Source organism: Megalopta genalis, chromosome 10 (assembly GCF_051020955.1).
Source record: "Megalopta genalis isolate 19385.01 chromosome 10, iyMegGena1_principal, whole genome shotgun sequence".
Lineage (NCBI taxonomy): Eukaryota > Metazoa > Arthropoda > Insecta > Hymenoptera > Halictidae > Megalopta > Megalopta genalis.
This window is the reverse complement of record NC_135022.1, coordinates 6,748,045-6,770,847: the sequence shown is the minus strand read 5'-3', so window position 1 is coordinate 6,770,847 and position 22,803 is coordinate 6,748,045. Positions and strand designations below refer to the sequence as shown.

At 44.1% G+C, this 22,803-nt stretch overlaps 1 long non-coding RNA gene across 1 annotated transcript in view; it reads left to right on the top strand.

Moving 5' to 3' along the window:
* The first annotated feature begins 20,228 nt into the window (after positions 1-20,228).
* Positions 20,229-22,803, top strand: part of LOC143260138 (uncharacterized) — a 34,893-nt gene continuing 32,318 nt past the window's right edge. The window contains exon 1 of the long non-coding RNA XR_013034246.1: positions 20,229-22,761. This is a non-coding gene — a long non-coding RNA (uncharacterized LOC143260138). The remainder of the gene's footprint in view (positions 22,762-22,803) is intronic.

Here is a 22,803-nt window from a genome sequence, read left to right as displayed (position 1 = left end):
AGAGAAGAGAAGAGAAGAGAAGAGAAGAGAAGAGAAGAGAAGAGCAGAGCAGAGAAGAGGGGAGAAGAGCAGAGGAGAGAAGAGCTGAGCAGAGCAGAGAAGAGGAGAGCAGAGCAGATCAGAGCAGAGCAGAGCAGAGAAGAACAGAACAGAGCAGAGAAGAGCAGAGCAGAGATGAACAGAGAATAGAGGAGAAGAGTAGAGCAGAGCAGAGAAGAGCAGAGAAGAGCAGGGCAGAGAAGTGCAAGAGAAGAGCGGAGAAGAGCAGAGAAGAGCAGAGCAGAGAAGAGCAGAGCATAGCAGAGAAGAGCAGAGCAGAGCAGAGCAGGGCAGAGAAGAGCCGAGCAGAGCAGAGCAGAGAAGAGCAGAGAAGAGAAGTGCAGAGTAGAGAAGAGCAGAGCAGAGCAGAGAAGAGCAGACCAGAGCAGAGCAGACCACTGAAGAGCAGAGAAGAGCAGAGCAGAGAAGAGCAGACCAGAGCAGAGCAGACCACTGAAGAGCACAGAAGAGCAGAGCAGAGCAGAGCAGTGAATAGCAGAGCAGAGAAGAGTAGGGCCGAGCAAAGCAGAGACGAGCAGAGCAGAAAGGGGCAGAGCAGAGCAGGGCAGAGAAGAGCAGAGCAGAGTAGAGCAGAGCAGAGCAAAGAAGAACAGTGCAGAGCAGAGAAGAGCAGACAAGAGAAGAGCAGAGCAGAGAAGAGCAGAGAAAAGCAGAACAGAGCAGCGCAGGGCAGAGAAGAGCAGAGCAGAGCAGAGAAGAGCACAGCAGATCAGAGCAGAGCAGAGAAGTGCCGAGCTGAGCAGAGAAGAGAAGAGCAGAGCAGAGCAGTGCAGAGCAGAGCAGAGAAGAGCACAGCAGATCAGAGCAGAGCAGAGAAGTGCCGAGCTGAGCAGAGAAGAGAAGAGCAGAGCAGAGAAGAGCAGAGCAGAGTAGAGCAGAGCAGAGCAGAGCAAAGAAGGACAGTGCAGAGCAGAGAAGAGCAGAGAAGAGAAGAGCAGAGCGGAGCAGAGAAGAGCAGATCAGAGAAGAGCAGAGCAGAGCAGTGCAGAGCAGAGCAGAGCAGTGCAGAGAAGAGCAGAGAAGAGCAGAGCAGGTCAGAGCAGAGCAGAGCAGAGAAGGGCCGAGCAGATCAGAGAAGAGCAGAGCAGAAAAGGGCAGAGCAGAGCAGAGTAGAGCAGAGAGGAGCTGAGCAGAGCAGAGAAGAGCAGAGCAGAGCAAAGAAGAACAGAGCAGAGCAGAGAAGAGCTGAGCAGAGCAAAGAAGAACAGAGCAGAGCAGAGAAGAGCAGAGAAGAGCAGGGCAGAGCAGAGCAGAGAAGAGCAGAGAAAAGAAGATCAGAGGAGCGCAGGGCAGAGAGGACCAGAGCAGAGAAGAGCAGAGCAGAGCAGAGAAGAGCAGACCACTGAAGAGCAGAGAAGAGAAGAGCAGAGCAGAGCAGTGCAGAGCAGAGCAGAGAAGAGCAGAGAAGAGCTGAGAAGAGCAGAGCATAGGAGTGCAGAGCAGAGAAGAACAGAGAAGAGCAGAGCAGAGCAGGGAAGGTCAGAGAAGAGCAGAGAAGAGCAGAGCAGAGCAGACCAGGGCAGAGCAGAGGACTCTAGAGCAGTGCAGAGAATAGCAGAGCAGAGCAGTGCAGAGAAGAGCAGTGAAGAGCAGAGCAGGTCAGAGCAGAGCAGAGCAGAGAAGGGCCGAGCAGAGCAGAGAAGAGCAGAGCAGAGAAGAGCAGAGCAGAGCAGAAAAGGGCAGAGCAGAGCAGAGCAGAGAAGAGCAGAGCAGAGTAGAGCAGAGAAGAGCAGAGCAGAGCAGAGAAGAGCAGACCAGAGTAGAGCAGAGGACTCTAGAGCAGAGCAGAGAATAGCAGAGCAGAGCAGTGCAGAGAAGAGCTGAGCAGAGCAAAGAAGAACAGAGCAGAGCAGAGAAGAGCAGCGAAGAGAAGAGCAGAGCAGAGCAGTGCAAAGCAGAGAAGAGCAGAGCAGATCAGAGCAGAGGAGAGGAGAGCAGGTCAGAGCAGAGAAGAGCAGAGAAGAGCAGGGTAGAGCACAGCAGAGGAGTGCAGAGAAGAAAAGAGCGGAGAAGAGCAGAGCAGAGCAGAGAAGAACAGAGCAGAGCAGTGAAGAGCAGAGAAGGGCAGAGCAGAGCAGAGAAGAGCAGAGAAGAAAAGAGCGGAGAAGAGCAGAGCAGAGCAGAGAAGAACAGAGCAGAGCAGTGAAGAGCAGAGAAGGGCAGAGCAGAGCAGAGAAGAGCAGAGGAGAGCAGAGCAGAGAAGAGCAGAGAAAAGCAGATCAGAGGAGCGCAGGGCAGAGAAGAGCAGAGCAGAGAAGAGCAGAGCAGAGAAGAGCAGAGCAGAGAAGAGCAGAGCAGAGAAGAGCAGAGCAGAAAAGGGCAGAACAGAGCAGAGCAGAGAAGAGCTGAGCAGAGCAAAGAAGAACAGAGCAGAGCAGAGAAGAGCAGAGAAGAGAAGAGCAGAGCAGAGCAGTGCAAAGCAGAGAAGAGCAGAGCAGATCAGAGCAGAGCAGAGTAGAGCAGAGAACAGCAGAGAAGAGCAGAGCAGAGCAGAGCAGAGGAGAGGAGAGCAGATCAGAGCAGAGCAGAGTAGAGCAGAGCAGGGCAGAGAAGAGCAGAGAAGAGCAGAGTAGAGCAGAGAAGAGTAGAGAAGTGCACAGAGGAGCAGAGAAGAGCAGAAAAGAGCACAGAGGAGCACAGAAGAGCAGAGAAGAGCAGAGAAGAGCAGAGAAGAGCAGAGAAAGGCAGAGCAGAGCAGCGCAGGGCAGAGAAGAGCAGAGCAGAGCAGTGCAGAGCAGAGCAGAGAAGAGCACAGCAGATCAGAGCAGAGCAGAGAAGTGCCGAGCTGAGCAGAGAAGAGAAGAGCAGAGCAGAGCAGAGCAGAGAAGAGCAGTGCAGAGCGGAGCAGAGAAGAGCAGAGCAGAGAAGAGCAGAGCAGAGCAGTGCAGAGCAGAGAAGAGAAGAGCAGAGAAGAGCAGAGCAGAGCAGAGCAGTGCAGAGCAGAGAAGAACAGAGAAGAGCAGGGTAGAGCACAGCAGAGGAGTGCAGAGAAGAAAAGAGCGGAGAAGAGCAGAGAAGAGCAGAGAAGAGCAGAGCAGAGCAGTGAAGAGCAGAGGAGGGCCGAGCAGAGCAGAGAAGAGCAGAGGAGAGCAGAGCAGAGAAGAGCAGAGAAAAGCAGATCAGAGGAGCGCAGGGCAGAGAAGAGCAGAGCAGAGAAGAGCAGAGCAGAGAAGAGAAGAGCAGACCACTGAAGAGCAGAGAAGAGAAGAGCAGAGCAGAGCAGTGCAGAGCAGAGCAAAGAAGAGCAAAGAAGAGCAGAGCAGAGAAGAGAAGAGCAGACCACTGAAGAGCAGAGAAGAGAAGAGCAGAGCAGAGCAGTGCAGAGCAGAGCAGAGCAGAGAAGAGTAGAACAGAGCAGAGCAGGGCAGAGAAGAGAAGAGCAGAGCAGGGAAGGTCAGAGAAGAGCAGAGAAGAGGAGAGCATAGGAGTGCAGAGCAGAGAAGAACAGAGAAGAGCAGAGCAGAGCAGAGAAGTGCAGAGCAGAGAAGAGCAGAGCAGAGAAGAGCAGAGCAGAGCAGAGCAGAGAAGAGCAGAGCAGAGCAGAGCAGTGCAGAGCAGAGAAGAGCAGAGAAGAGCAGGGCAGAGCAGAGCAGAGAAGAGCAGGGAAAAGCAGATCAGAGGAGCGCAGGGCAGAGAAGACCAGTGCAGAGAAGAGCAGAGCAGAGCAGAGAAGAGCAGACCACTGAAGAGCAGAGAAGAGAAGAGCAGAGCAGAGCAGTGCAGAGCAGAACAGTGCAGAGCAGAGAAGTGCAGAGAAGAGAAGAGCAGAGCAGAGAAGAGCAGAGAAGAGCAGAGAAAAGCAGAGCAGAGCAGCGCAGGGCAGAGAAGAGCAGAGCAGAGCAGTGCAGAGCAGAGCAGAGAAAAGCACAGCAGATCAGAGCAGAGCAGAGAAGTGCCGAGCTGAGCAGAGAAGGGAAGAGCAGAGCAGAGCAGTGCAGAGCAGAGAAGAGCAGTGCGGATCAGAGCAGAGCAGAGCAGAGAACAGCAGAGAAAAGCAGAGCAGAGCAGAGCAGAGAAGAGCAGTGCAGAGCGGAGAAGAGAGGAGCAGAGCAGAGAAGAGCAGAGCAGAGCAGTGCAGATCAGAGAAGAGAAGAGCAGAGAAGAGCAGAGCAGAGCAGAGCAGTGCAGAGCAGAGAAGAGCAGAGAAGAGCAGGGTAGAGCACAGCAGAGGAGTGCAGAGAAGAAAAGAGCGGGGAAGAGCAGAGCAGAGCAGAGAAGAGCAGAGCAGAGCAGTGAAGAGCAGAGAAAAGCAGATCAGACGAGCGCAGTGCAGAGAAAAGCAGAGCAGAGAAGAGCAGAGCAGAGAAGAGCAGAGCAGAGAAGAGCAGAGCAGAGAAGAGAAGAGCAGACCAGAACAGAGCAGACCACTGAAGAGCAGAGAAGAGAAGAGCAGGGCAGAGCAGTGCAGAGCAGAGAAGAGAGCAGAGCAGGGCAGAGAAGAGAAGAGCAGAGCAGGGAAGGTCAGAGAAGAGCAGGGAAGAGCAGAACATAGGAGTGCAGAGCAGAGAAGAACAGAGAAGAACAGAGAAGAGCAGAGCAGAGCAGAGAAGAGCAGTGCAGAGCAGAGCAGAGAAGTGCAGAGCAGAGAAGAGCAGAGCAGAGAAGAGCAGAGCAGAGCAGTGCAGATCAGAGAAGAGCACAGAAGACAAGAGCAGACCAGAGAAGAGCAGAGAAGAGCAGATTAAAGCAGAGAAGAGCAGCGCAGGGCAGAGAAGAGCAGAGCAGAGAAGAACAGAGAAGAGCACAGCAGAGCATAGAAGAGCAGAAAAGAGCACAGCAGTGGAGTGCAGAGCAGTGAAGAGCGGACAAGAGCACAGAAAAGCAGATCATAGAAGAGCAGAGAAGAGCAGAGCAGAGAAGAGCAGAGCAGAGCCGAGAAGAGCATAGAAGAGCAGAGAACAGCAGAGAACAGCAGAGAAGAGCAGAGAACAGCAGAGAAGAGCAGAGCACAGCACAGCAGAGAAGTGCAGAGAAGAGCAGACCAGAACAGAGCAGAGCAGTGCAGAGAAGAGCACAGCAGTGCAGAGCAGAGCATAGCAGAGCAGAGCAGAGCAGAGAAGCGCAGAGCAGTGCAGAGTGGCAGAGAAGAGGAGAGGAGAGCAGAGAAGAGCAGAGAAGAGAAGAGCAGAGCAGAGAAGAGCAGAGAAGAGCAGAGAATAGCAGCGCAGGGCAGCGAAGAGCAGAGAAGAGCAGAGCAGAGAAGAGCAGAGCAGAGCAGTGCAGAACAGAGAAGAGCAGAGCAGAGAAGAGCAGAGCAGAGCAGTGCAGATCAGAGCAGAGCAGAGAAGAGCAGAGCAGAGCAGAGCAGTGCCGAGCAGAGAAGAGCAGAGAAGAGCAGGGCAGAGCAGAGCAGAGAAGAGCAGGGAAAAGCAGATCAGAGGAGCGCAGGGCAGAGAAGACCAGTGCAGAGAAGAGCAGAGCAGTGCAGAGAAGAGCAGACCACTGAAGAGCAGAGAAGAGAAGAGCAGAGCAGAGCAGTGCAGAGCAGAGCAGAGAAGAGCAGAGAAGTGCAGAGCAGAGCAGCGAAGAGCAGAACAGAGCAGGGCAGAGAAGAGAAGAGCAGAGCAGGGAAGGGCCGAGCAGAGCAGAGAAGAGCAGAGCAGGAAAGGGCAGAGCAGAGCAGAGCAGAGAAGAGCAGAGCAGAGTAGAGCAGAGAAGAGCTGAGCAGAGCAGAGAAGAGCAGAGCAGAGCAAAGAAGAACAGAGCAGAGCAGAGAAGAGCTGAGCAGAGCAAAGAAGAACAGAGCAGAGCAGAGAAGAGCAGAGAAGAGCAGAGAAGAGCAGAGCAGAGCAGAGCAGGGCAGAGAAGAGCCGAGCAGAGCAGAGCAGAGAAGAGCAGAGAAGAGAAGTGCAGAGTAGAGAAGAGCAGAGCAGAGCAGAGAAGAGCAGACCAGAGCAGAGCAGACCACTGAAGAGCAGAGAAGAGCAGAGCAGAGAAGAGCAGACCAGAGCAGAGCAGACCACTGAAGAGCACAGAAGAGCAGAGCAGAGCAGAGCAGTGAATAGCAGAGCAGAGAAGAGTAGGGCCGAGCAAAGCAGAGACGAGCAGAGCAGAAAGGGGCAGAGCAGAGCAGAGCAGAGAAGAGCAGAGCAGAGTAGAGCAGAGCAGAGCAAAGAAGAACAGTGCAGAGCAGAGAAGAGCAGACAAGAGAAGAGCAGAGCAGAGAAGAGCAGAGAAAAGCAGAACAGAGCAGCGCAGGGCAGAGAAGAGCAGAGCAGAGCAGAGAAGAGCACAGCAGATCAGAGCAGAGCAGAGAAGTGCCGAGCTGAGCAGAGAAGAGAAGAGCAGAGCAGAGCAGTGCAGAGCAGAGCAGAGAAGAGCACAGCAGATCAGAGCAGAGCAGAGAAGTGCCGAGCTGAGCAGAGAAGAGAAGAGCAGATCAGAGAAGAGCAGAGCAGAGTAGAGCAGAGCAGAGCAGAGCAAAGAAGGACAGTGCAGAGCAGAGAAGAGCAGAGAAGAGAAGAGCAGAGCGGAGCAGAGAAGAGCAGATCAGAGAAGAGCAGAGCAGAGCAGTGCAGAGCAGGGCAGAGAAGAGCCGAGCAGAGCAGAGCAGAGAAGAGCAGAGAAGAGAAGTGCAGAGTAGAGAAGAGCAGAGCAGAGCAGAGAAGAGCAGACCAGAGCAGGGCAGACCACTGAAGAGCAGAGAAGAGCAGAGCAGAGGAGTGCAGAGAAGAAAAGGGCGGAGTAGAGCAGAGCAGAGCAGAGCATAGCAGAGCAGAGCAGAGAAGCGCAGAGCAGTGCAGAGTGGCAGAGAAGAGAAGAGGAGAGCAGAGAAGAGAAGAGAAGAGAAGAGAAGAGAAGAGAAGAGAAGAGAAGAGAAGAGAAGAGCAGAGAAGAGGGGAGAAGAGCAGAGGAGAGAAGAGCTGAGCAGAGCAGAGAAGAGGAGAGCAGAGCAGATCAGAGCAGAGCAGAGCAGAGAAGAACAGAACAGAGCAGAGAAGAGCAGAGCAGAGATGAACAGAGAATAGAGGAGAAGAGTAGAGCAGAGCAGAGAAGAGCAGAGAAGAGCAGGGAAGAGAAGTGCATGAGAAGAGCAGAGAAGAGCAGAGAAGAGCAGAGCAGAGAAGAGCAGAGCATAGCAGAGAAGAGCAGAGCAGAGAAGAGCAGACCAGAGCAGAGCAGACCACTGAAGAGCACAGAAGAGAAGAGCAGAGCAGAGCAGTGAATAGCAGAGCAGAGAAGAGTAGGGCCGAGCAAAGCAGAGACGAGCAGAGCAGAAAGGGGCAGAGCAGAGCAGAGCAGAGAAGAGCAGAGCAGAGTAGAGCAGAGCAGAGCAAAGAAGAACAGTGCAGAGCAGAGAAGAGCAGACAAGAGAAGAGCAGAGCAGAGTAGAGCAGAGCAGAGCAGAGCAGAGCGGAGCAGAGAAGAGCAGATCAGAGAAGATCAGAGCAGAGCAGTGCAGAGCAGAGCAGAGCAGTGCAGAGAAGAGAAGAGCAGAGAAGAGCAGGGCAGAGCAGAGCAGAGAAGAGCAGAGAAAAGAAGATCAGAGGAGCGCAGGGCAGAGAAGACCAGAGCAGAGAAGAGCAGAGCAGAGCAGAGAAGAGCAGACCACTGAAGAGCAGAGAAGAGAAGAGCAGAGCAGAGCAGTGCAGAGCAGAGCAGAGAAGAGCAGAGAAGAGCTGAGAAGAGCAGAGCATAGGAGTGCAGAGCAGAGAAGAACAGAGAAGAGCAGAGCAGAGCAGGGAAGGTCAGAGAAGAGCAGAGAAGAGCAGAGCAGAGCAGACCAGGGCAGAGCAGAGGACTCTAGAGCAGTGCAGAGAATAGCAGAGCAGAGCAGTGCAGAGAAGAGCAGTGAAGAGCAGAGCAGGTCAGAGCAGAGCAGAGCAGAGAAGGGCCGAGCAGAGCAGAGAAGAGCAGAGCAGAGAAGAGCAGAGCAGCGCAGAAAAGGGCAGAGCAGAGCAGAGCAGAGAAGAGCAGAGCAGAGTAGAGCAGAGAAGAGCAGAGCAGAGCAGAGAAGAGCAGACCAGAGTAGAGCAGAGGACTCTAGAGCAGAGCAGAGAATAGCAGAGCAGAGCAGTGCAGAGAAGAGCTGAGCAGAGCAAAGAAGAACAGAGCAGAGTAGAGAAGAGCAGCGAAGAGAAGAGCAGAGCAGAGCAGTGCAAAGCAGAGAAGAGCAGAGCAGATCAGAGCAGAGGAGAGGAGAGCAGGTCAGAGCAGAGAAGAGCAGAGAAGAGCAGGGTAGAGCACAGCAGAGGAGTGCAGAGAAGAAAAGAGCGGAGAAGAGCAGAGCAGAGCAGAGAAGAACAGAGCAGAGCAGTGAAGAGCAGAGAAGGGCAGAGCAGAGCAGAGAAGAGCAGAGAAGAAAAGAGCGGAGAAGAGCAGAGCAGAGCAGAGAAGAACAGAGCAGAGCAGTGAAGAGCAGAGAAGGGCAGAGCAGAGCAGAGAAGAGCAGAGGAGAGCAGAGCAGAGAAGAGCAGAGAAAAGCAGATCAGAGGAGCGCAGGGCAGAGAAGAGCAGAGCAGAGAAGAGCAGAGCAGAGAAGAGCAGAGCAGAGAAGAGCAGAGCAGAGAAGAGCAGTGCAGAGCAGAGCAGTGCAGAACAGAGAAGAGCAGGGCAGAGCAGAACAGAGAAGAGCAGAGAAAAGCAGATCAGAGGAGCGCAGGGCAGAGAAGACCAGAGCAGAGAAGAACGGAGCAGAGCAGAGAAGAGCAGACCACTGAAGAGCAGAGAAGAGAAGAGCAGAGCAGAGCAGTGCAGAGCAGAGCATAGAAGAGCAGAGAAGTGCAGAGCAGAGAAGAGCAGAGTACAGCAGAACAGAGCAGAGCAGAGCAGAGAAGGGCAGACCAGAACAGAGCAGAGGACTCTAGAGAAGTGCAGAGAATAGCAGAGCAGAGCAGTGCAGCGAAGAGCAGTGAAGAGCAGAGCAGGTCAGAGCAGAGCAGAGCAGAGAAGGGCAGAGCAGAGCAGAGCAGAAAAGGGCAGAGCAGAGCAGAGCAGAGAAGAGCAGAGCAGAGTAGAGCAGAGAAGAGCAGAGCAGAGCAGAGGAGAGCAGACCAGAGCAGAGCAGAGGACTCTAGAGCAGAGCAGAGAATAGCAGAGCAGAGCAGTGCAGAGACGAGCAGTGAAGAGCAGAGCAGGTCAGAGCAGAGCAGAGCAGAGAAGGGCCGAGCAGAGCAGAGAAGAGCAGATCAGAGGAGCGCAGGGCAGAGAAGACCAGAGCAGAGAAGAACGGAGCAGAGCAGAGAAGAGCAGACCACTGAAGAGCAGAGAAGAGAAGAGCAGAACAGAGCAGTGCAGAGCAGAGCATAGAAGAGCAGAGAAGTGCAGAGCAGAGAAGAGCAGAGCAGAGAAGAGCAGTGAAGAGCAGAGCAGGTCAGAGCAGAGCAGAGCAGAGAAGGGCCGAGCAGAGCAGAGAAGAGCAGATCAGAGGAGCGCAGGGCAGAGAAGACCAGAGCAGAGAAGAACGGAGCAGAGCAGAGAAGAGCAGAGCAGAGAAGAGCAGAGCAGAGAAGAGCAGAGCAGAGAAGAGCAGTGCAGAGCAGAGCAGTGCAGAACAGAGAAGAGCAGGGCAGAGCAGAACAGAGAAGAGCAGAGAAAAGCAGATCAGAGGAGCGCAGGGCAGAGAAGACCAGAGCAGAGAAGAACGGAGCAGAGCAGAGAAGAGCAGACCACTGAAGAGCAGAGAAGAGAAGAGCAGAGCAGAGCAGTGCAGAGCAGAGCATAGAAGAGCAGAGAAGTGCAGAGCAGAGAAGAGCAGAGTACAGCAGAACAGAGCAGAGCAGAGCAGAGAAGGGCAGACCAGAACAGAGCAGAGGACTCTAGAGAAGTGCAGAGAATAGCAGAGCAGAGCAGTGCAGCGAAGAGCAGTGAAGAGCAGAGCAGGTCAGAGCAGAGCAGAGCAGAGAAGGGCAGAGCAGAGCAGAGCAGAAAAGGGCAGAGCAGAGCAGAGCAGAGAAGAGCAGAGCAGAGTAGAGCAGAGAAGAGCAGAGCAGAGCAGAGGAGAGCAGACCAGAGCAGAGCAGAGGACTCTAGAGCAGAGCAGAGAATAGCAGAGCAGAGCAGTGCAGAGAAGAGCAGTGAAGAGCTGAGCAGGTCAGAGCAGAGCAGAGCAGAGGAGGGCCGAGCAGAGCAGAGAAGAGCAGAGCAGAAAAGGGCAGAACAGAGCAGAGCAGAGAAGAGCTGAGCAGAGCAAAGAAGAACAGAGCAGAGCAGAGAAGAGCAGAGAAGAGAAGAGCAGAGCAGAGCAGTGCAAAGCAGAGAAGAGCAGAGCAGATCAGAGCAGAGCAGAGTAGAGCAGAGAACAGCAGAGAAGAGCAGAGCAGAGCAGAGCAGAGGAGAGGAGAGCAGATCAGAGCAGAGCAGAGTAGAGCAGAGCAGGGCAGAGAAGAGCAGAGAAGAGCAGAGTAGAGCAGAGAAGAGTAGAGAAGTGCACAGAGGAGCAGAGAAGAGCAGAAAAGAGCACAGAGGAGCACAGAAGAGCAGAGAAGAGCAGAGAAGAGCAGAGAAGAGCAGAGAAGAGCAGGGAAGTGCTGAGACTTAGGCTAAATCCGCTGTAGCTGCTAAATTTGACGCTTTGTCTTATGTATCGACTGAAATTGAAACTAAATCGTACGCTTAGTCTAAAATTGAAGCTAACTCATATGTTTCGGCTGACCTTGTAGCTATATTATATTATCGGCTGAATCTAGAGCTAAATCACCTGTATCTCCTAAATTTGAAGCTTTATCGTATGTTTAGGCTCAATCTGAAGACAAATCGCACGTATAGTATGAATTGGAAGCTAAATTGTATGTTTCTGCTGAATTTGAAGCTCTATCATTAGTATCGGCTGAATCTGAAGCTAAATCAGCAGCATGTGCTAAATTTGAATCTTAATCGTATGTTTCGGCAGAATTTGACGACGAATCGTTTGTTCAGTCTCAAATTAAAGCTATCTCATATGTTTCGGACGTCCTTGAAGCAATATCTTGAGTATCGGCTGAATCTGAAGCTAAAACAACTATATCTGCAAAATTCGAAGCATAACCGTATGTTTAGGCAGAATGTGAGGACTACTCGTAAGTTTAGTCTTAAATTGAAGCTAACTCATATGTGTCGGATGATCTTCAAGCTATATCATGAGTTTCAGCTGAGACTGAGGCTAAATCAAATGTATCTTCTAAATTTGAAGCTTAATCGTATGTTTCGGCAGAATTTGAAGACAAATCGTACGTATAGTCTTAATCTGAAGCTAAAACTGTTTTAAACGAAAATCCGGAACAAAGCAACCAACGTAATGCATCTTAAAACATCGTAAATCATCATTGCGACCCAAAAAACACGCAACGTAATGTGATCGTAATGTAAAACAATATTAAAAACGTAAAAACAATGTATAATAACGTAAAAGAAACGTAATACTGTATTGAAGTACAACGTGAAAAAAAGCAAAACAACGGAAATCATCAACGCGAAACAAAGAAGAACACCGTAAAAACAAGTAAAACATAGTAAAAACAAAGTAAAACAACGTTAAATAACGTAAATGATCAATGCGAACCAAAAAACTCACAACGTAATGTGAACGTAATGTAGAACAATATAGCAAAAACGTAAAAACAAAGTATAGTAACGTAAAACAACGGAATACCATTTTAAAAAACCACGTGAAATAAAGTACAGCAACGTAAAACAACTTAAATCTTCAATGCGAAGCAAAGTAATCAACGTAACACAACGTAAAGCATCGTAAAACAATATAAACCAGCGTAAAAGCAATGTATAGCAACGTAAAACAACGTAATACTGTCCCAAACAACAATGCGGAACAATGCAAAGAACATGAAGCATCGTAAAACAACGTAAATCATCAATGCGCCATCACCATTAAGCTGTTTTACGATGCTTTGCGTTCATTGCATTGTTCCGCATTGTTGTTTAGAACAGTTTTACGTTGTTTTACGTTATTACACATTGTTTTTACGTTTTTTTATATTGTTTTACATTACGTTCACATTACGTCGTGTATTATTTGAATCGCATTGATGATTTACGTCTTTTAACGTTGTTTTTTTTGTTTTTAGATTGTTTTACGTTGTCTTACGTTGTTAATCTTTGCTTCGCATTGACGATTTTCGATGTTTTACTTTGTTTGGCGTTGTTGTTTATAACAGTATAATATCGTTTTACGCTGTTATATAATGTTTTATATTGTTTTGCATTGTTCTACGTTGTATTACGATGTTTTAGGCGATGTACTTTGTTTCACGTGGTTTTTTAAAATAGTATTACGTTGTTTTCCGTTGTTATTCATTGCTTTTACGTATTTATATTGCTTTGCATTGCTTTACTTGCTCTACGCTGTGTTACGTAGTTTTACTTTGTCTCGCATTGATGATTTACGTTGTTTTACGGTGATTTACGTTCTTTGCATTGTCCCGCTTTGTTGTTTAAAATAGTATCACGTGGCTTTCCGTTGTTATACATTGTTTTTACGTTGTTTTATATTGTTTTAAATTGCTTGACGTTGTGTTACGTTGTTTTACTTTTTCTCGCATTGATATGTTACGTTGTTTTACGATGCTTTACGTCCTTTGCATTGTCCCGCGTTGTTGTTTAAAACAGTATTACGTTGTTTTACGTTGATATACATTGTTTTTACGTTGTTTAATATTGTTTTGCAGTGATTTACATTGTGTTACGTTGTGTTCAGCCGATGCTCAAGATATAGCTTCGAGGTCATCCGAAACATATGAGTTAGCTTCAATTTAAGACTAAACGTACGATTTGGTTTCAATATCTGCCGAAATATTCGATTAAGATTCAAACTTAGCAGATACTGCAGATTTAGCTCTAGATTCTGCCGGTACTTATGAAATAGCTTCAAGGTCAGCCGAAACGTTTGAGTCAGCTTCAATTTTGGACTTAACGTATTATTTGGCTTCAATATCTGCCGAAACATAGGATTAAACTTCCAATTTAGCAGATGCAGCTGATTTAGCTTCAGATTCAGCCGGTACTTATCATATAGCTTCAAGCTCAGCCGCAACATATGAGTTAGCTTCAATTTAAGACTAAACGTACGATTTGTCTTCGGATTCTGCCGAAACATACGATTAATCTTCAAATTTAGAAGATACATTTGATTTAGCTTCAGATTCAGCCGATACTTATGAAACAGCTTCAAGGTCAGCCGAAACATATGAGTTAGCTTCAAATTTAGCAGACACAGCTGATTTAGCCTCAGACTCAGTCGATACTGATGATATAGCTTCAAGGTCACACGAAGCATATGAGTTAGTTTCAATTCTGGACTTAACGTACTATTTGGCTTCTATATCTACCGAAACATACGATTAAGCTTCTAATTTAGCAGATGCAGCTTATTTTGCTTCAGATTCAGCCGATACTTATTATACAGCTTCAAGCTCTGCCGAAACATATGAGTTTGCCTCAGTTTTGGACTATACATACTATTTGGCATCAATATCTGCCGAAACATTCGGTTAAGCGTCCAATTTAGCAGATGCAGCTGATTTAGATTCACATTCAGCCGATACTCATGATATAGCATCAGGGTCATCCGAAACATATGAGTTAACTTCAATTTAAGACACAACGTACGAATTGTCTTCAAATTCTGCCGAAGCATACGATTATGCTTCAAATTTTGCAGATAAAGCTGTTTTAGTTTCAGATTCAGCCGATACTTACGAAGTAGCTTCAAGGTCAGCCGAAACAAATGATTTAGATTCAAATAAATACGATATAAATAATTTAGCTACAAATGCATGCGAAACAAATGACTTAGCTTCTAATCCGTGCGAAAAACATGATTTATATTCAAATTCATGCGGAGTAGAAGGTTTAGCTTCAAATCCATACGAAACATATGATTTAGCTTTAAATTCATGCGAAACGCATGGATTAGCTTCAAATCCATGCGAAACACATGATTCAGCTTCATTTCAATGCGAAGTAGCAAGTTTAGCTTCAAATCCATCCAAAACAAACGATTTAGATTCAAATAATTGCGATATAAATGAATTAGCTTCAAATGCATGCAGTACAAACGAGGTAGCTTCACGTCCATGAGAAACGCATGATTTAGCTTCAAATCAATGCGAAACACATAATGCAACTTTAAATTCATGCGGAACACATGATTTTGCTACAAATTCATGCGACACACATGATTTAGGTCTAAATTATTGCGAAACACATGATTAAGCTCCAAATTCATACGGAACACATGAATTAGGTTTAAATTAACGCGAAACACATGATTTAGCTTCACATTCATGCGAAACACATAGATTAGCTCCAAATTCATGCGAAAGATGGTGATTTAGCTTCAAATTCAGGCGAAGTAGAAGGTTTAGTTTCAAATCCAGGCGAAACAAATAATTTAGCTTCAAATAATTACGATATATATTATTTAGCTTCAAATGCATGCGAAACAAAGGAGTTAGCTTCAAATCCATGCGAAATACATGATTTAGCTTCAAACCAATGCGAAGTCGAAGGTTTAGCTCCAAATCCATGCGAAACACATGATTTAGATTTAAATACTTGCGAAAGAAGTGATTTAGCTTCAAATACTTGCGATGTATATGATATAGCTTCAACTGCATGCGAATCAAACGAGTCAGCTTCACATCCATGCGAAACACATCATTTAGTTTTGAATAAATGCGGAGTAGAAGGTTTAGCTTAAAATCCATGTGAAACACATGATTTAGTTTCAAATACTTGCGATATAAATGATATAGCTTCAAATGCATGCGAAACAAACGAGTTAGCTTCAAATCCATGCGATACACATGATTCAGCTTCAAATCAATACGAAGTAGAAGGTGTAGTTTCAAGTCCATGCGAAGCATATGATTTAGCTTCAAATACTTGAGATATAAATGATATAGCTTCAACTGCATGCGAAACAAACGAGTCAGCTTCAAATCCATGCGAAACACATGATTTAGCTTCAGATACTTGCGAAAAAAATGATTTAACATCAAATACTTGCGATATATATGATAAAGCTTCAACTTGATTCGAAACAAATGAGTCAGCTTCAAATCCATGCGAAACACATGATTTAGCTTCAAACATTTGCGATACAAATGATATAGCTTCAAATGCATGCGAAACAAACGAGTTAGCTTCAAGTCCATACGAAACACATGATTTTGCTTCAAATCAATGTGAAGTAGAAGGTTTAGCTTAAAGTCCATGCGAAACACATGATTTAGCTTCAAATACTTGCGATATAAATGTTTTAGATTCACGTGCATGCGAAACAATCGAGTTCCCTTCAAATCCATGCGAAACACATGACTTAGATTCAAATTAATGCGAAGTAGAAGGTTTTGCTTGAAATCTATGCGAAACAAATGATTTAGCTTCAAATACTTACGAAACAAATGATTTAACTTCAAATACTTGCGATCTAAATGATGTGCTTCAAATACATGCGAAACAAACGAGTCAGCTTCAAATCCATGCGAAACACATGATTTAGTTTTGAATCAATGCGGAGTAGAAGGTTTATATTGAAATGCATGCAAAACTAACGAGTCAGCTTCAAATCCATGCGAAACACATGATTTAGTTTCGAATCAATGCAGAGTAGAAGGTTTAGCTTCAAATGCATGCGAAACAAATGACTTAGCTTCTAGTAATTGAGATGTAAATGATCTAGCTTCAAATGAATGCGAAACAAACGAGTTAGCTTCATGCCCGAAACGAATGATTTAGCTTAAAGTAATTGAGATATAAATCATCTAGCTTCAAATGCATGCGAAACATACGAGTTTGCTTCAAATCCATTCGAAACAAATGATTTATCTTCAAGTAATGGAGATATAAATGATCTAGTATCAAATGCATGCGAAACAATCGTGTTGGCTTCACATCCATGCGAAACAAATGATTTAGCTTAAAGTAATTCAGATATAAATCATCTAGATTCAAATACATGCGAAACAAACGAATTAGCTTCAAATCCATGCGAAACACATGATTTAGCTTCAAATAATTGCGATATAAATGATCTAGATCCAAATGCATGCAAAACAAAGGAGTTAGCTTCAAATCCATGCTGAACAAATGATTTAGCTTCAAGTAATTGAGATATAAATGATCTAGTATCAAATGCATGCGAAACAAACGAGTTAGCTTCAAATCCATGCGAAACAAGTGATTTAGCTTCATATGCATGCGAAACAAACGAGTTATCTTCAAATCCATGCGAAACAAATTATTTAGCTTCAAATACATTCGATATAAATGGTTTAGCTTCAAATGCATGCGAAACGGACAATTCAGTTTCAAATCCATGAGAAACGCTTGATTTAGCTTCAAATCAATGCGAAACACATAATGCAGTTTACATTTATGCTAAACACACGATTTAGCTTCAAATTCATGCGACACATATGATTTAGCTTCATATATTTGCGATATAAATGATTTAGCTTGAACTGAATGCAAAACAAACGAGTCAGCTTCAATTCCATGCGAAACACATGATTTAGCTTCAAATCAATGCGAAGTAGAAGGTTTAGTAAAGGACGTAAAGCTTAGTAAAACAACGTAAATCATCAATGCGAAACAAAGAAAAACAGGGTAATAGAACGCAAAGCAATGTAAAACAATATAAATCGACGTAAAAACAATGTATAACAACGTAGAATAACGTAATACTGTTTTAAACAACAACGCGAAACAAAGGAAAGGGCATAACGCATCGTAAAACAATGTAATTCATCAATGCGAAACAAAGGAAAACAACGTAACAAAACGTAAAGCAATGTAAAACAATATAAAACAACGTAAAAACAATGAATAATAACGTGAAACAACGTCATAATGTTTCAAACAACAACGCTGGACAAAGCAAAGCACGTAAAGCATCGTAAAACAATGTAAATCATCAATGCGCGCGAAAGAAAGTAAAAGAACGTAACACAACGTAAGGCAATGTAAAACAATATAAAACAAGGTAACAACAATGTATAACAACGTAAAACAACGTAATACTATTTTAAAAAACCACGTGAAACAAAGTAGATCAACGTAAAACAACGTAAATCATCAATGCGAGAAATAGGAAAACAACGTAACACAGCGTAAAGCAATGTAAAACAATATAAAGCAACGTAAAAACAATGTACATCAAACTAATACAACGTAATACTTTTTTAAACAACAACGCGGAACAAAGCAAAGAACGTAAAGCATCGTAAAACACCGTAAATCATCAATCCGAAAAAAGTAAAGCAATGTAACACAACGTAAAGCAATATAAAACAATATAAAACAACGTAAAAACAATGTATAACAACGTAAAACATCGTAATACTTTTTTAAGCAACAACGCGGAACAAAGCGAAGAACATTGTTGCGCACGGCACATAAATAATCGCCGGAAGTCGTTAGGAGACGACAACGATTTATTTGTTGGACTCCACAGTCCTCGTTTACAATGTTTGGAGCACGGCTCCGTTCAGAGGTTAAATTTGAAGCACGGCTTCGAACTTAGTATGAAATGAAGCACGACTTCGCACAGACTATAAAAATGAAGCACGGCTTCGTACGGGCGCAAGGGCGCTGAATAAAACTTGTAATGGTATCTGCACTGAAATTGTTGACAATTCCATCCGTTATCGAATTTGCGGCAGTATATATAGACACCTGGCCGATGTTCAAGGAGAAGCATCGTCAGGTGTCGAAGGCCGGGTCATTGCCTCATAAGGCAAAAACGCCGCGTGTTTACAACGGCCGAGGCGAGGGTTTGACGGTCGGGCCAACGCACGTCGATCGGGTTATTGTCTTGCCGCCTCGCCGTTTATTCGACAAAAACGGCGAGACGGCGTACATCGAATGTCGAACGTGCGTTGAAACGCGGTCCGCGATTCGGCCGGAACAAACATAAAGCATCGTAAAGCAACGTAATGCTTGAAACTGATTTGTAATGCTACATAACCGTCGTGAACTTTACTATTTTTTTCCATTTCACTTTTGATAATGCTGTTCACTTCTTCTCTATTAGGTTGATTAACTGCAAATACTAATTTATCCAAAAATGCTTCTTTTATTTCTTTCTGGGAATATTTTCTATCTTTTATTACTGTCTGCATAGCAGACGAAAATTCTAATCGCTTTAAAAGTTCTTCTCTTATTATTTTATCTCGCGCAAATTGTTAAAAACCACGCCCTTGTATATTATCATTTATAAACAAAAAGTCTCTTAATATGATATCACGTTCTTCCATGCTATCAAATTTGGACGGATAAAAGTTTTTAAATCGTCCCCTTTTTAATCTTTTTCCTTTCGCAAGATTCAAGCCTAAATTAGTATACAGGGTGTTCCACAATTATTTTAACAGCCGAAAATGAGGGGTAGCTGAGGTCATTTGAAGTAACTTTTTTCTTTGCGAAAATGCAATCTGCGGCTTTGTTTACGAGTTATTAACGAAAAACACTGGCCAATGAGAGGTGACGGTGCGAGAGAGAGAGAGAGAGAGTCCACGACATAATCCACAGCACGCGAGACTTTGACAAAAGGTTGGGACGGACTCGAAGTTCGACCCGCGTTCGAAGTATTGAACAAGTCTCGGAGCGAGAACTTTCCGGATTTTTTTTACTACATAATAGTGATATTTTAAAAAAGAACGCTGTTCACCTTTACTTTAGAACGTCTGAATAATATTTACTAATTTTTCAGACCCGAAATAATATGTAGTTTAACCGTGACAGCCGTTTTAATTTTCTGATGTGCATGACACCTCGTGTGTACTATATGAAATTTTTATGCAAGGTGTACAGTGAAGATTAACGAATGAATTGCAAAGCTGATTTAATAATAATTAATCGCGTTAAGGGACGTAAAGATTTGTTTATTAGAGAAATGTGAAAAATATTATTAATAAGAAACTCACCCACTTAGTTGAGGATGTATTTGCTGGCTGAAATTGTGGCTCACGATGTCGAAGGGCACTGACCTCGTATACTGTACAGCTGATCTTTCAGTGCACTGTCACCAAACACTGATCACTTAATTAATCACTGACAATCCGAATCACTTGTGGATATTATGAAAGATCACTGAGACTCATTCGCGGATAATCTTTTATTTTACGCGTTCGTTCGGGAGTCGACGTTTCATTGCCGAAAAATTCAGACCTCGACCATGGGCCCTTGTTGTTCGTCGTTCGGTCGTCCGAGGAAATGACACCCGATACCGTTTTCTTCGAAGCGCAGGGTACCACCATATGAAATAAACAAGATATGCAGAGACGTAAACTGCGACTGACCCGCTGTCACCGACGGTATCCTGCGCTCTTAGAACGTAATTAATGGCCGTGCGAAGAAAATGGTATCGGGTGTCATTTCCTCGGACGGCCGAATGACGAACAACAAGGGCCCACAGTCAAGGCCTGAATTTTTCGGCAGTGAAACGTGGACTTCCGAACGAACGCGTCGAATAAACGATTATACGCGAACGAGTCTCAGTGATCTTTCTTAATATCCACAAGTGATTTGGATTATTAGTGATTAATTAACTGATCAATGTTTGATAACCATATCAGAGGTTCCTCCGACAGTATCCCTCGAATATTGCGGCCACCGACCTGGGATCAGCTGTTAGTTGTACGAGGTCAGTACATACGAGTCAGCAAATGCATTCTCAACTAAATGGGTGAGTTTCTTATTGATAATATTTTTCATATTTCTCTAATAAACTAATCCTTTACGTCCCTTAACGCGGTTATTTATTATTAAATCAGCTTTGCAAATCATTCGTTAATCTTCACTGTACATCTTGCATAAAAATTTCATATGGTACACACGAGGTGTCATGCACACCAGAAAATTAAAACGGCTGTCACGGTTAAACTACGTATAATTTCGAGTCTGAAAAATTAGTAAATATTCTTCAGACCTTCTAAAGTAGAGATGAACAGCGTTTTTCTTAAAAATATCACTTTTACGTAATAAAAAAAATCCGGGAAGTTCACGCTTCGTGACTTGTTCAATACTTCGAACGCGGCTCGAGTCCGTCCCGACCTTCTGTCAAAGCCTCGTGCTGCGGACTCTCTCTCTCTCTTTCGCACCGTCACCTCTCATTGGCCAGTGTTTTTCGTTAATAACTCGTAAACAAAGCCGCAGATTGCATTTTCGCAAAGGAAAAAGTTACTTCAAATGACCTCAGCTACCCCTCTTTTTCGGCTGTTAAAATAATTGTAGAACACCCTGTAGATAGCAAGGTATTCTATATCATTTGATAAATCATCTGTCTTAGAGATTATATGTTTAACAAAACTATTAAGGTAATTATTCATGGAAAAACTTCGATTTTCTTTAGTAAATAATCTAGCATAACTAATATTATTATCTGTATAATATTTGTGATTAATAGACCGTCAATTTGTAGATTAATAGACCTCTTCTCGTAGCAAAGAACAATGTTACTAAACTTATCAATATCAGACTTTTCAAACGCTAACGATAATGAAGGATATTTATGTTTATATATGGACTTCCTTAGTAAGCAGAGAATCGACAAGTCTAATTGATAGATAAGTCCAATCAATTGATGGGGAATACGTTGATAAGCATTACTCAATCCATCCCGTCTAGATCCATCTTGTAAATCATTAAGAAATTCCGAATCCTCATTGCTAGTATCATTTATATCAATGTGCCCACTTTTTGGTACCTTACTATCTTTGTCCGTAACAGTATGTTTACGTTTTCTAGAGCTTGCACCAATTTCACGATTTTCCTTACTTGTACTCCTTGAATGACCACTTTGTATGTGTGAGTTATTTTTAATATCTCGTAGTTGCATAGAAATGTAAGATTTGGAAATATTGTTCGAGTTTGAATCTATATCACATTACCACGAGCTTCCTCTCTAGAAACTTTCATGTTTCTCTTTATATCTTTTTCAATATTACTAAGAAGTGGTACAAAATGGTTCCTGTAATTCATCATATAAATAATATTATCAGCTGGATCCACCTTACCTAATTTTTGCGCCATACTTTTCATATATCAATTTTCCTTCAATTTCAGGACTTCCGCATAGAACATTTTTCAACTTTAGATTTCTTATTTCTGAACCGGAACCCATATTTTCAATATCTTCTGCAGTAAATTCAATGTTTGGAATATATTCACAAAGCTTTCATATTCTCCTTTTAAAGCATTACCCAAACATGAGCCTTCCTTTGACTGATTAACTTGTTGCGCATATTGCTTGCAACTTTCCTGTAAAGGCTTTATACTGAATCCTCTACTACCTGTAATCAGGTCCTCAAAAAAAAAAATAATCTACTTTACCCACAGCAGCTAATACGTAGGCTATAGATTCTGCAATCTCGGTCTTGCAAGCTCCTCTTCTGTCCAACCTTTTGTCCCAACACAAATCATCATATTTGGAAATATTTTTGATTAATTTCTTAAGCTTATCATGCAAAAACTTCATTGTTACAGCAATCAGGTTTGTTTCGTTCTTCTCTTTGAGCATTTGGTAGACTTTCAGTTGCAAACCTACTTCAAAGAGGTTAAAAAGAATTTCAAAGAAATTTCTCAGTGCTCTTTCTCTCTCGCCGTTGGATCTTTATCATCTCCTTTAGTATGTAGTTCTGCTTCAGATAATATTTGTCTGGCAAGCTCCTCTAATCATCGAAAGAGAGAGCAACAGAGGCAGAACAATACAAATAGTTAAAACCTTTCTAAATCTTGATCTAGAAACAGTTCTCACGGTAGTTGTTTTGATTTAAACAAAAGTAACCATATATTCTTAATTTAATGATAAAATATATGAAAGTATATACTAATTAAAGTGATATTATTCGACATAAAATAATGTCTTTAATTATAATGTTTAACCATTTTTTCGCAACGGTTTCCGTCGCACACGACGAATGCATCGCATTTGTAACGAGTCTGGAGACGATTTCTATGCAGTCTTCTTGTCTTATTGAATTTAATATCATGTGGCGTTATTTTATCGCGCTTGCATTTTTACATTGTACGAAATGTTTTAGAGTGAGAGAGCGAGAGAGAGAGGGGTAGATTAGAGAGGGAGCGCTTGCATTTTTACGACGTTGTGGAGAGTGAAGTGCGCGTGCGTGCATGTTAATAAATAGATGAAGCATAACGCGGAGCAAATTAAATCGTTGTCGTACAGTGGAAAGGTGCGTGTTGCTATAGACATATATTTTGCAAAAAGTAAGTTTACGTTTAAGATGCCCGCAATAGATTTTATTGTCGATATGGACGGTTTCTTCGTAGCCAACAAATTTAATTGTAAAGAATTAGCCATCGTAAATGCTCATAGCGCTGAATATGAATTATTTGAATTCGAATTGCGCGTTCGCTACATGGATTTATCCAGAAGCGATCAGAAGTCTGCATGGCATGTCTCGAATTTCGTGCACGGGATTCTATTTAAAAATTTATAGGGGAAAAAGAATTATCAACAAGAGGACATTGGCACTATTATAAAAAATTTCGTTCGAGACTACAAGGATCCCGTCGTCGCGTACAAACATTTAAAAAATATTTTAAATAAAATAGGAGTTCGCAGTTTCAATTTGGAATATCTCGGCTGTCCGAAATTCAATTCATTGATCGCGGAACCGATGAATCAAGAATACCACATACCATGAAGGCTCCATTGCTGGACGCGAACTTCGAAAGAGAAGATTCAATATCATTGTTGTTTGAGCAAAGTTCGTGTATTTTGGATGTGGCTAATGAAATCGAAAGGTAACACATTTTTTTTCTTTTTCTTTCAGTTACAATTATTTT